Below are 13513 nucleotides of genomic sequence, written 5' to 3'. Positions count from 1 at the left end.
CTGGGGGGACAAACTCCACAAAAGTTGAAGTTGACAATGAAAATTGGGAGAATTGGGGAAATGGACTAGTGTGGTCTTATCAAATCAGTGTGTGTGTGTGTGTGTCTAAGCACTTTGTTCTTCATTTAAATATGTATTTTCATACCTTTTTGTTCTATGTTACTTTTATATTAATGTTGAAGGAATCATGGAGAAAGTATTTTGAAAATAAAAAATTACTCCACTCTAAAAGGTGTCTTTTTACAAATCACATTTGCATTTTTTCCGCCGTCAAATACCAATTACAAAATACTGAAAATTTCAAAAGTATTTCACATACCGTACAAGTAACATAAATACTGCTCATCTGCGCACACACAAACATGGAGGTTTGTTTAAAAATCTGTTTCATAATGAAAACTGTTGATTTAGAGACTCACAAGTCAGGATGTGAGCCCTTCTCAAACTGTGCACGTGTCTGTGTGAATGTGCCCGTCTCGTCAGTCAGGCTGCAATACAGTGTGGCGATTGTGTATTCCGTATGACTGCTACTGTCTGGATGACTGATCAATGCCATTGTGATATTTAGCAGTAGAACACTCAATGTGACAATGAGGTGTGATCAGGGTGTGCTTGACCATCACACAAAACATGGCTGGAGTGTTTCAATAGTCACTGAATCAATTGTGCTACTGGTGTGATATTCCTGTCCAGTATCGTCAAAGCCAACAATCATTGTGCCAGGCTGATACTTCCCTCAGACTCTCCTGTCCACGGGAGGGTGTCACCCTCCTCCCAGGACAGAGGGCTTAGTCTAGACCAGGGCCCCTGTGACAAGCTTGGACCCCTCTGATGCCCTAACTGGTCTAGTCTGAATACTTATAAACATGGTATTTTGCCTGTAATGTCTGCAATGTGGTGAATAAAACTATAGGACAATAATAATGTACCTGACAGTACAACTGCCCCCCCCCAAAGGACCAGTAGCATATTAGGCTGGAGGTCATGATGTTTTGGCTCATCGGTGTATAATCCTTATCCCATGTTATAATCCTGCAATGCTCCACATTAATATGAGTCTCTCTGGACTTATGGCCATGTCTATGACGAGGAATATGCATGTGTAAGTATACATATGTATGAGGTAGAGTGTATATGTGTGTGATAGGTGTGTGTGAACTAGGATGTGCATGTGAACATGAACACTGCTGCAAGTGTTACTTTGTCAGTGACTGTCTGCCTGCCAGTGCGTGTGAATGAGTGGATGAGAGATACTGCAGTTCCCTGCCTGTCCCAGTGCACGTGAAGAGTGGTGCACGTGTTTCTGCAGAGGCGAGTGAACGAGAGCAGCACCCTGCAGCCCAAAACACTGTACTCCTCTCTCCTCCCTCCCAGTCTGTCTCCGTCCAGCCCTCTCTCCCACCCGTCTGCTTCCATTACCCATCTGTCCTTTTCTGACACTCACACAGCTTTCTCACCTCCTCTCACAGTCCAGATCCCTCCATCTTTCTCTCCTCATACTAATCCTTCCCTCAAAATCTGCTTCTGTTAGTTTCCGTGCTCCGAGATGTTTTTGTCTTATCCCTCTCTCCATCCAGTCTTATTCTACCTGGTTCTACCTCTTCACCCTCGTAACGTGTGGGCATACACACACTTTATGTCATCCATTTCTAACCCCCCCGCATCCCTCCCATGTCACTTTCCCCTCTCCGTGTCGTCGTGACAAAATCGAGCCTCATCACTTACCTCTTTCACCCGCACTCGCCCCCGTCCTTCCTTCTCACACTTTCACATCAACCCTCTCTGCGGCAGCGTGGAATTTTACAGAGCTATGCAGTGCCTGGGCTGGGAGAGCGAGGGAGAGACGGAGAGAGGGAGGGAAGGAGAGAAGGTGAGGATGGCTGCTACCTGACACAGAGCACAGATAACCTGAGCCAGTCTACTGAAGGACATGATACCTCACCCCACACACAGTGGAAAAACACCAGAGAGAAACCCTGTAGAACTGCAGAGAAACCCTCTATTTCTGGACACTCCCCATTACATGTCTTGATTCTTTGTTCAATATAAAAGCTACCCACGCACATCTATCCTACGCACTTGCAGATGCTATGAGTAGACAATCATGACAGTGCAAATGATACCCAGTCTGTTTGCATCCATTGAAGAAATGGGTGAAAGGTAGGTAAGAGGAAACTACAGTCTGGGAAGCAAAGCCCAGATGATATTGTTTATTAACAATATCATCTATTGATCTGACTGACCTGACTGTTTCCTAACTAGGACAGATTAGCACAGTAGTGAGCTCATCAACCAGGAAGGTCAGTGTACAGCCTTGAAATATGCTAGGACAGCCTCTATTCCCTCTCAAATACATTATTTATGTACTGAGAAATCAGAGCCTTTGTTACAACTTGGAAACAACGGGGGTGTCCAACCTATAAATACTTAAACCTCTGAATACTTAAACCTCTGAATAGAGTGAAGGAACTCGGCCCACATGACAGGCTGTGCTCCACGCCAGTGAACTGCAGTACATCTGTTGTGTAGCCTCCAACCAGGGTTCTCATTCTATTTCAATCAATAACAGGCAGCTGGCATTAGGACAACCCAGCTAATTAGCACGTGGCGTGGTGGGTTTTCCAGCTGTAAATCAGGGACATGATTTGTTCAACCCTGACTGATGCTGTTGGGGGGTCCGACAGTGGTGCGGTCTGCGTGGTCTGTGTGTACGGTAAGGGGATGATTCGAGGGGTCTGCAGGATGCAGGCATGCCCAACAGAAGATCTTCCAGGTGGCAGGATGCTGCTCAGTTGCAGCCTGCCAGGATGAAGGAGGTAGCGATATCTAAATATGCATATGCCACTCCTGAAAGAGAAAGGCTGTTGCTGATGGTGCCGTCTGATGTTCCTGTACTCCTACTCTGCAGTTCTGAAGTGGAGGTGGTGATTTGGAAATTATGTCATAAGTGGTGGTGATGAGTAAGCCAGTTGAGGAAAGTGTACAGCATGATAGTCACAGTGTGTGTGAGTGTGTTGTTGAGGTTGTGTGCCGATTAGGCTAGGTTTATGCTGCAGCACAGTGGAGGGAGGCTGGTGATTGTATAGCCTAAAGGACGTGTGTGTGTGTGTGCGTGCCATGGGTCGATGGCCTGCGTCAGCAGTGGTGTGGACACTCTTCAGGGGCTCCCGCACTGCTGAACACATTCCACACTCATCACTGCTCACAGTCACTCTGGCTGTGTCATACCACGCATAGACAGTTTTTCGTACATCTACCACGCTACACTACGCAATTACTGAACAAGCACTCGTACATCCTATATAAAACAGAAATATGGAACAAATATGTATTCTGGCATCACAATTCAAACAGATCCAAGGCAAATGTTTTCCATAAACTTGTAAACACCAGTGTCAAATAAGTGGGCAGGGCTGTGATGGATCTGACCTGTCAACACTCCCGTATCAGACCGGCCTTGACCAGGTGAGGCCTTGGGAGTGGAGGCCAGGAGCCCAGGGGGGGCTGAGGGGAAAGTATAAAGGACAATGATGTAAAAAGCATTGGGGAGGCCATGCTGCAAACCCCAGTCATTCCTTCACTAGATCCCTCCATCATTCCTGACCCTATTTGCATCACTCTCCAGACGGGCGCCAAGGCATATCACCCCCCACTGGACTGGCCCTTGGACCTGGGCCAGCGATGTGTCAGGCTGGACCGGCCCCCGTGTCCACATGTCCTCTCCTGCAACCACCCAACCCAATAAACAGACAACAAAAACTTGGCAGCATGCACGTTCTGGGAGTATACGTACATGGAAGGGTTAGGTGAACAGGGGTGTTTGCAGTTTGCTCCCATACAGGTGCAGGGCACAAGTACCAGTCTACAAGTACCAGTCTACGTGCACTATACTGTGGCTAAGGACCCTTTAAAGATAATGCAGTCTTCAGTCTCTGACTATGTAGATCTTGTGTACTATTCCACTGATTGTGTAACTCTGACCCTGCGCACAGCATTACAAAATCCCTGAGATTAAGCCAGAGATGGAACAAAAGTGAGACTGAGAGGGAAAAGCGGACAGGCGTAGGCAGAGAGAGGGACGGAGGCAGAGAGAGAGGGACGGAGGCAGAGAGAGAGGGACGGAGGCAGAGACGGAGGCAGAGAGAGAGAGGGACGGAGGCAGAGAGAGAGAGGGACGGAGGCAGAGAGAGAGAGGGACGGAGGCAGAGAGAGAGAGGGACGGAGGCAGAGAGAGAGGGACGGAGGCAGAGAGAGAGAGGGACGGAGGCAGAGAGAGAGAGGGACGGAGGCAGAGAGAGAGAGAGGGACGGAGGCAGAGAGAGAGAGGGACGGAGGCAGAGAGAGAGGGACGGAGGCAGAGAGAGAGAGGGACGGAGGCAGAGAGAGAGGGACGGAGGCAGAGAGAGAGAGGGACGGAGGCAGAGAGAGAGGGACGGAGGCAGGTGGTTGGCTGCCAGGGAGCAGCAGGCATCTGGCCCAGTCTCCCAGAGAACAATGAGGACACCAGACAGAGAGGACGGCTTAGCCTCAGAACACACACACACTTGTGCAAACACGCAAATACACACACTTACTCCTGCAAACGGGAACACACACAACCACACCTCGGTTACAACACTAAAGAGGTCAAACCAAGGCTGTTGGCACCACGACAGCCATTACAAGCTTTTCTCAAAAGACCAATGTGATGACATTATCTCTGCAACTAAATAGCCAATTATCGATGACACGAAGACTTAGCTTCTTCAGCTCCTCTCTCGGGGTACAGTACCGGAGGGGGAGAGGAAAGTCATTCAGCTGTATCTGGATCAGCCCTCCCAGGACACAGCTATTTTAACTAACAGAAGAACTTGAAATGAGAACAAAAACCTCAACCCAGAAAGTCTGAGGCTGATAGAATGGAGGGAGAGGGAGGAGATAACCTTCAGTGAGGAGAGCTAAAAACAGCTTGAGTGTTTAATAGGAGAGAAAGAATGAGGTAAATTAGAGCCTGTGCCAGAGAATGAAAGGACACTCTGACTTCAAGATAGCATCTTAAATATAACTCTGACAGAGAAAGGGAGAGAATATAAAAAGGTTAACATTTTAATAATAATTTAGTTCTTTCTTTTCATATTCTCCTAGCCAGCTCAGACCAACTCTTTGTTCTAATAATAAAACTGCAGTCTCCATGGCAAAAGTCTTGCAGGTTAGAAGAACATAAAACTGTCCTCCAACCCCTGACCATCTCAAACATTTATCTCTTAGCAATTATGGCACCATCAGCAAGACTATGTCCAGATCAATGTTTGTGGTCAGTACTACGGAGGTGCCCAGAGTAAGATGAGATGTTTCCTGCTATGGCTTGTATCAGATGACCAAGGCTCACATACAGAGGGACTGAAAGCCACTACCTGACATAATGCGTGACACTGAGACCCATGCCGTTTTAAACTAGGTCACTAGTTTAAAACTCCCTCTCCAGCCTCTCTCTCTTTCACTACGTATACCTCGCACCACCACCCCTCCACTCTCTATAACCAACATGCACTCAAAGCCTGTCCTCGGGATGTGTCAACATCCAACTGTACATGCAGTACACACAGTGGACGTCTCTGTGCGTAGCATGAACACTGCATGCAAAGTGTGGTGTGTGCTGTTTGAGTTGTCTACCTGACAGCCTTCTCCTGTGGTCTGTGAGTGTACAATGTGTGTGTATGTACAATGTGTGTGTATGTACATGTGAGTGTGTGTGTGTGTGTGCACTTGGCCCTTCATTTCATACGGTGTGTAGCGTAGATCCTATGGGTAAAACCATGACTTCTGTGCAGCTTATTGTAACTAAGAAGAGAAAACATCAATGACATAACTCCCCTGAGACAGGGTCATGGCACCTGCTTGGTTGCCCAGATACTGGGCCTTTGCTTACGTATGAGCCACGAATAACGATCTGCTGGTAACTGGTTACAGCAGCACAGCCTCCAACTGACGACACACTGAGAAGGAGAAGCAAGACTGCAGAGCTCCAAGCACAACTCACAGAAGACCGTCCAATAACAGGTATGGTTATGGTACATTATTGCCATAACTGGCTTTAATGAGAAATATTAATAGTCATAGGTAGGGTTATACTTAATTTCAATGTGATGTGTTTTTTGTGCGTGGGAATGGCTGTACTGATCAGCATACAACTCCAGTCTATTCAAGAAAAGCAGAAGGTAAAATAAGGTTCAATAAGGCTCTTCCTTTTCATTATAACTCAGTAGAACATTGTGTTAAAAGACAAACATGGGAAAGTGATGATATAAAACTTCGGATGGAACATCAATGGCATTTGTATCACAAACAACCCAGCCCAGCAAGGACAAGGAATTGTAGCACATGTTGTCCATCATGTTTCAAAAGCCCATGATGTTATAGTGCCAAGGTCATACTCCAAAACAGAAGGCCACAAATAAGTTGTATCCCAGCCAGGGGTGCCAATAAAAATGTTGGTCCCCATGAACAGATGGCAATTTGGGCTCCCCCACCCTCCCATTTTCGGTATGTCGGGTTATTCATTCAACACATTTTCAAGCTTTTCACAGTGCCCTGGGTAGTCATTTCCACTTTGCCCTACTTTGAACGCCCCCTGATCCCAGCAACTTTAGACTGAAGAGGAGGATATACACATCTTAAAGTAATCTCCATAGAAGAAACCAATACTAACAGCGCACTGATGGAGGATCCCATTTCTGTCTGGAGGCACAGTCGGGTCCTTCTGATGCATCTGAGAACTCTGCACGTGAGAAGACTTTTCCTCACCCCTGTCTAGCTTCCCATTCAGGGAGAGGTCACCTCAAAAGGTGTCTTTATAGAGCAAGACATTCTACACCTGCTACTGACACTGGATACCACATCCATTTCAGATGACTGGCCAACGGGAGGATCACAGAGAACAGATGACAGCATGTGCTCTCACGAATACACACACATTTTCGATGGCCATCTCAATAACTAAGTTAAATTGGACAATTACGGTAGTCGTCAAAACGTAGATTCCACGGATATGACAAATCCTAACACTGGTTCATACAACTTGCTTACTTATAACATTGCTTGCTAATATTTTCATGCACAAATCAAAAAGTTTGTAAGCCTTAGTTCCTTTCTCTTCAGTACGTATGTAGCCTACAGCAAGCTAAAAAGGTCTTCCTGAAATCCAAAATCTACTAGTAAGTGTGCAACCATGTGACGACTCCACCTCACCCACCAGCCATACTACAAGTGGGGACGTGCATGTGCCTACTTTAAGCTTTAACTGTAGTCAGTAACATTAACTAAACTTTCAGAGAATGATTAATCCAAGACAATAAACTCGCTGCTCTATACTTTGTAACACATTTATCTCTTTACATACCGTTTCATTGAGACGAAATGTATCAACATGCACACATGTGTGCAGTCGCCCACGTGTTCCTAAAAATGTGGGCGGGAATAACTAATATTAGTCTTGCATTGGTCAACAAGACAGTGAGAAACTCCCATTCGATTGGACACAGGCCTTTTTATGGATTTCGTGACGTGTCAGGAGATAAACTTGTCTCTAGTTTGAAAGGTTATTCATCATTTACCCGTGCAGGTGTCAGGTTATTCATTGTCCAAAACATCTCAAAAACGTAAACTGTTTTCGGAAGGGATTAGGTAATCTGTCACTTAACAGTCTCTGTATGATAAGATCTGTTTTCTGCGCCTGCAGTCATGGCCTCTAAAAACACGCTATTGGCACATTCTGAAAATAAGACCAAACACGTGAGTGAGAGGGGGTCTGGAGAATTAATGGATCAAAAGAGAGTGAATTTAAAAAGACAGGATTTGTAACCTCCCCACTCTATCTGGAGAGGGCCACAAATGCAAATGTATAAACATGTTCTTTGCACGAGATGAAAAAAATGTAATCCTCAATCTTTGTTAGTTTTTTGAGTGCGCACGTGCATGTGTCTTTTGTGGTGGTAACCCTTTCCTGTCTACTTCAAATTAAATTGCATCCTGTTATGTAAGTTAATACATAAAGTTAACGCTAAATGTGGAGGCACAATTATAGACTAGACTACCGACACTTGAGTCTTGATGTGTGTACAGTATCTCTGTGTGTGTGCTTCTTCTGCATGCGCACTAGGAGCCTACAGAACGCTCACGTGCACACCCATGCATGTACAACACACAACATATGTGTCCCTTCCCCCTTCTTGCTTGCCCTTGTTCCTTTGAACAGCTGTCTTTCTTCTCGTGCCTCCTAGTTTATTTTAATCTGTTTCTCCTTCCCTCCCGCTATCTGCATCCCAGGCTGGAGGGGATGGTGGACCTGTGTAAACTCATCAGAGCCAGGGAGCACACAGTGTTATTCCTAAGTAAACACAAAGAGGCAAGATAAAGGCTCGGGACCACACCTACAGAAATATGGACAGCTCACCTGCTACTTACCCCTGCCACTAACCACTGTCTGCACAGGTAGCTGTCATAGACGCTAAAAAGACCTCCAAAAGTCAATGGCACATATTGACCCCATAATCTTTTCCATCCATTTCCAACCTACCGCACGACACTCCTTCCTCTAAGTTCTCTGAATCAGCATGTGGTTTGTATGTATGACTGTGGTACAGTAAGTGTGGTCAGCTAAAGGTTGGTCTGGCCTTCATACACTTGTTATTATCTGTCATCAGGGGACTTAGTGGAGTCTCCACCACTTCAGACACGTCCTTTACATGTTAAGAGGGGTTTATGAGCTTTCTGCTGTGTCAGCTCTCTAACACACCCCAGCTCTGCATCCCCTCACACTCTGATCACTCAGCACACAGACAGGGAGCCACAACAGAACACATCTGCAGGGGGGCCAGGTCCATGGCAACAGTAACCGCTGACAACAAACAGCAGTGAGCTCTTTTGCCTGAACACTTGAGGTTCCTCATTCCCAGCTCTAAATATAAAGCTTTGCCACACACAGGTCAATGGAGGCTGATGGCCTGATATAGACAACTTGTTCATGCTCGATCCCCTGAACATGTTTACTACCTCTAAGGCATGCTACTCAGTAACTCCTGTTACAACACCACTCAAAGTCCTCCAAACATCAGAGACAGGGAAAGGGGTCATTCAGGCCCTGTATGAGGACACCACAGCTAGAGCCTGGGAATATACTACTCTGAGCACTGCTAGACAATTGCCAATCAGAGCAGCTTCCTGCCACTGGGCATAGCTCTGACCTAAACCACATCTGTGGTTTCAAGTGTGTTATTTATGATTCAGAGAGAAAAAATACATCCTGCCGTTAAAACCATACCCTAGTTGGGCAGCAGATTCATGTGCCAGGGGGCTTGTTCCCATTCCTCCTGGCATAGCCTTGAACACATTTCAAAGAATGTCAATCAGTGCTTTCAGAGCTAGTTTGGCAATGCTGTTCCTTAGCCCTGGTTAGCATTGAGCTTTTTCTTTTCCCTTCTGTCTCCTGACACTATCTTTAATTGACTCATGTTATAATACACTCACCATGGAAGTCATGACATTTGCTTGGCTTGCCTTGATTCAGGTCACAGTAATGAACAGAACAAGCACACTCCTCTGCTGTATCCGGCTCCTCACAACCGGCTCCACCTTTTAGACAAACACGCTTCACAGGCTGTACGCATGCTGCAAAGTCAAACTAAGATGTCATACAGAGCTGACACATTGGAGTTTATGAATTCTATACCAACCCCAGTTAAGAAGTTTACCCAGTTATTACTCTGGTGCAGCATTATATTTCGTGTTACCTGAGGGAGAGGCAAAAGTCTTTTTTCACAAGTCATGTTTTACAAAAAATTACACATACAATACATCATTGAAGGTTAGAACAAAGACATCAGCAAACCAGTGTCAAACTAAAGTAAAAAAATAACTTAGGATTCATTAATGTTTTAGTAGAAATAGGAGAACTGTTATATGAAAAACAATAAGTCTTGTACTGAACTGTTCAGTGACATTTAGATACTACTGACTGACATTTACACCTACTGACTGAATGGTGTTTCTGAAAGCTGTTACTGTGCTGCATACAATAAATTGAACTGTTGAAAACAGACCACATCTTCTGACCTATGACCAAATACTAAATGTCAAAAGCAAGATAGAATTATTGTGTTCTAAACAAAACCACAATCCAAGAAATTCTCATAGAACTGCCATGACAACTTATCCAATGTGTGCCTCTCAGTTTATCACATTTCAGTGCTGCCCCAGTAGATTTTGTCGAGTGCCGCAAGTATTGCAGTGATCAAAGAATAAAAACAGTTTATCTTTGATATGACATTGATTAAACAACAACAAAATCCGCCCCTGCTGCTGCTGCTGTGTGTGTGTGTGTAGCCAATATGTGTCTCCAAATCAAACAATGAGGCGATTCTTCCAGCTTCAGACAAATGACAAATAGCTCACATTCTGTTCCCAACTGCCTGATGCTGTTCATTCAGGAGTGGGCTGACTTGCTGTGTTGTTTGACTTCATATCTGTCTAAGGCCAAACATCATCATGTTGACTGACATAATGGAACATTCTGCTGTGTTGAAAGGTGGCACTGGTCAAAGCTCACAAATATGTAATGTCTGTCTCTGTCTCTCTCTCTTTCTCTATCAATAGCTCATCCTTCTCTCTTCTCTCTCTTATCTTTCATCCATGAGGTTTCAGAATGATTTTCAGTTCTAGAATATCAATTCTGTCTGAGTCATGTGTGAATGTGTTACAGTAAGTTCAGCGGAATCTGTAAAGGTGAAGTCTGTATTTAATCCACCAGCAACGTCTTATATCAAATTAATTGATGTTCTTGATGTTGATTCTTGTGCTTTTAGGGATGTAGTCATGGCATCAAAACACTCTGGACTTTCTCAAGTCTGGAACGGACTGCTTGTGTCCTGCTGCACTCTTTCCTCACCAGGGAGCCAGTCTGGATCATTTCTATTTGGCAGAGAGCACATGTAGGGCTAATGACAGCTCATGGGACAACCAATTATACTATATGTATGTACCTGTATGTGTGTGTGAGTGTGTGTGTGTGTGTATGTGTGTGTGACAGAAAGAGCTTTTGTGTGCAAAAGTTGGAGTCTGTTTTACTGTAGATAAAACTTCTATGTGTATGTGTTTAATTGTCTTTTAGTCCCATCCTTCTGTCATATTGGGTGTGAATGCATGCTGTTCAATATGCAAGTCAGCAATTTGTCAGCTAATTGTACCCTGTTTGAGTTATTCTTGGAAAAAGAGAAACCATAGAACAGCCAAAGGTGGCGAGGAACGTGGAGGAACCAGGAAGTGAGGCCTGTTTGGGCGTCAGCTGAATCATAACAATGTTACAGTAATTTTGTCCTTGAAACTCTTTTTCTGTAACTGACTCCAAACAGGACAATGTGCAGCCGTTTGAATCCATTCAGAACAGCACAAAACTGTGCTTGACAATCAACTAACAGTTTGGTGAACATACACTGAAAAACAGGTCCTGGCTCGTACAAGATATGCTATCTGGTCAATCATTAGCTTGTCTATTAAAATGTACTGAGGCCTTGTCACACTTGTCGACATGATATCACAGAGAGTGTGTTAATGAACCTCATTTACTTGGATCATAATATCCATGTATACAGGCATTCAGACTTCAGAGGCATTCAGGGGAAGCTAGGACAAATAGTAAGCAAAAGTAATATACAGTATGGACTGTATATATAGGTTCTTCTACAATCAGAAATGAACAAATACACACATTAACATTAACAACTCCCCATCATGGGTGTTATAATAACCATGTCCTTCTAGCACAAACAACCTCCAGACTGGAGAAAAGATTAAACTGACAAACTAACAGATATGGCACTAGTCAATACATGAAGGCATTGAACTAGAGCTAGCCAAACTGTACTGTTTAACCTAGAGATGTAACCTTGAGATGGTTACATAACCAGACCACAGAAGCAGTATTGAAAGCACTTACACTAAGATAATACTGCCATCAATACAGATAACATAAATGTAACAGACATACGTATGGGCAGATTTCTTTCTTTCTTTAATACATTTTTAAGGTTAGGGTTAGTTATGATAGCGGAGAGGCAAACGAGTATAGATGAGAAAACAAGACAGTGCTAAACTCTATAGGCACACAAGGCCATGTGGCTCAGATAGGGTGCTCTGGAGTGTGGAGAGAAGAGGAAAAGGAGGAGTACAGAGAGATGGGGTAAAGGGGGGGGGGCTCTGGAGTGTTTGGGGAATGATGGGGGAATGATGGGGGCATGGACATTGTCTGTTTTCAGTAACTGTTACGTAAGAGTGTTAGGCTAGTGTGTATTAACAACCATGTGTGAACTTCCTGACTCCTTAGAGCATACCTTCACCTTTCTGAAATTACAGTCAGATGCCCCCACACTCTTTTAGCCTTTTTTTTTTTAGCTCTTTTATGTATACAGGACTAGGCAGGGATAAACTAGAAACAAAATATTTCAGACACACAAAACAAGACAAAATAAAGGAGGGACTTTTGTTTGGTCTGGTATATACTCATTAATGTGGAGTGGCAATAACTGAAGACCAAGCATGATTCGACTAAATCTGTACGTCAACCACACATGACTGTGTTGACTTACAAGGCAATATTAATTGTTTAAGGACTGGTAATGTGTATATGACTGTTTGTGATAAGTAATGGTAATATGAGTGTCAAGCTACATGTCAAGCCAGCCAACCATATGTTATGGGATACATACTCAAGCAAACCTAATATCAAAAAGCATCAGGCTGAACTGTGCACCTGCTCAGTCTACTAAGACTCCATTTACTTATTTACGTTTACTTTATTCATGTATCAGCTTCAAATACTCATATATAGTCAAAATATATTCCTATTCCTTTCTGTACTGATGGAACCAGCCGCCACTGGCTAAACTAATTTCATTGAGCTCTGACGTATGCAGTCCATGCTCCTCTTAATTTTCTTTTTCTAACAAACAACGTCATTCAAGTCTATGCTAAATGGTTATTTCTATTGGTTTCGAATGTCCTCGGGTGAGTAAACAAACTCAAGCAGTAGATAAATGGTCGTACAATGCCCCCTTGTGGAATGTTGTGGGTAAAGCTTACTTTTCCTTTTTTATATACGGTAATCAAAATCTATCAGAATTAGAATGGGCTTTCTTCACCATGTAAATTCACATAAACAAGGAATTTTCTGTGGCAGGAAAGTGCATACGATAAACATACAAATAGCATGGATCTATAATAGTAGAAAAAAATAATAACCTGATACATGGTGGAAAACGCCTATCTATTTTTGTTTCATAAGTGCTTCGCATGCAAGGTGTGCAGAATAATGACAGCTAAACTTAGTTTAATATGTAGGCACTGTTAAATTACGAAAATGTCATAAAGCAGCCAAATGTTCCACTGTAATGATTCCCAAAAAAGACATGCTGCCGAAACCCGGGATCGAACCAGGGACCTTTAGATCTTCAGTCTAACGCTCTCCCAACTGAGCTATTTCGGC

At 44.0% G+C, this 13513-nt stretch overlaps 1 non-coding gene across 1 annotated transcript; it reads right to left on the bottom strand.

Moving 5' to 3' along the window:
- Nucleotides 1-13440: 13440 nt before the first annotated feature.
- On the bottom strand, nucleotides 13441-13513 carry trnaf-gaa (transfer RNA phenylalanine (anticodon GAA)). Its single transcript has one exon. It is a non-coding gene; the product is annotated as a tRNA-Phe (tRNA).

Source organism: Osmerus mordax, chromosome 1, assembly GCF_038355195.1.
Source record: "Osmerus mordax isolate fOsmMor3 chromosome 1, fOsmMor3.pri, whole genome shotgun sequence".
Lineage (NCBI taxonomy): Eukaryota > Metazoa > Chordata > Actinopteri > Osmeriformes > Osmeridae > Osmerus > Osmerus mordax.
The sequence above is the reverse complement of the archived record's forward strand: the minus strand, read 5'-3'. Positions and strand labels throughout refer to the sequence as shown.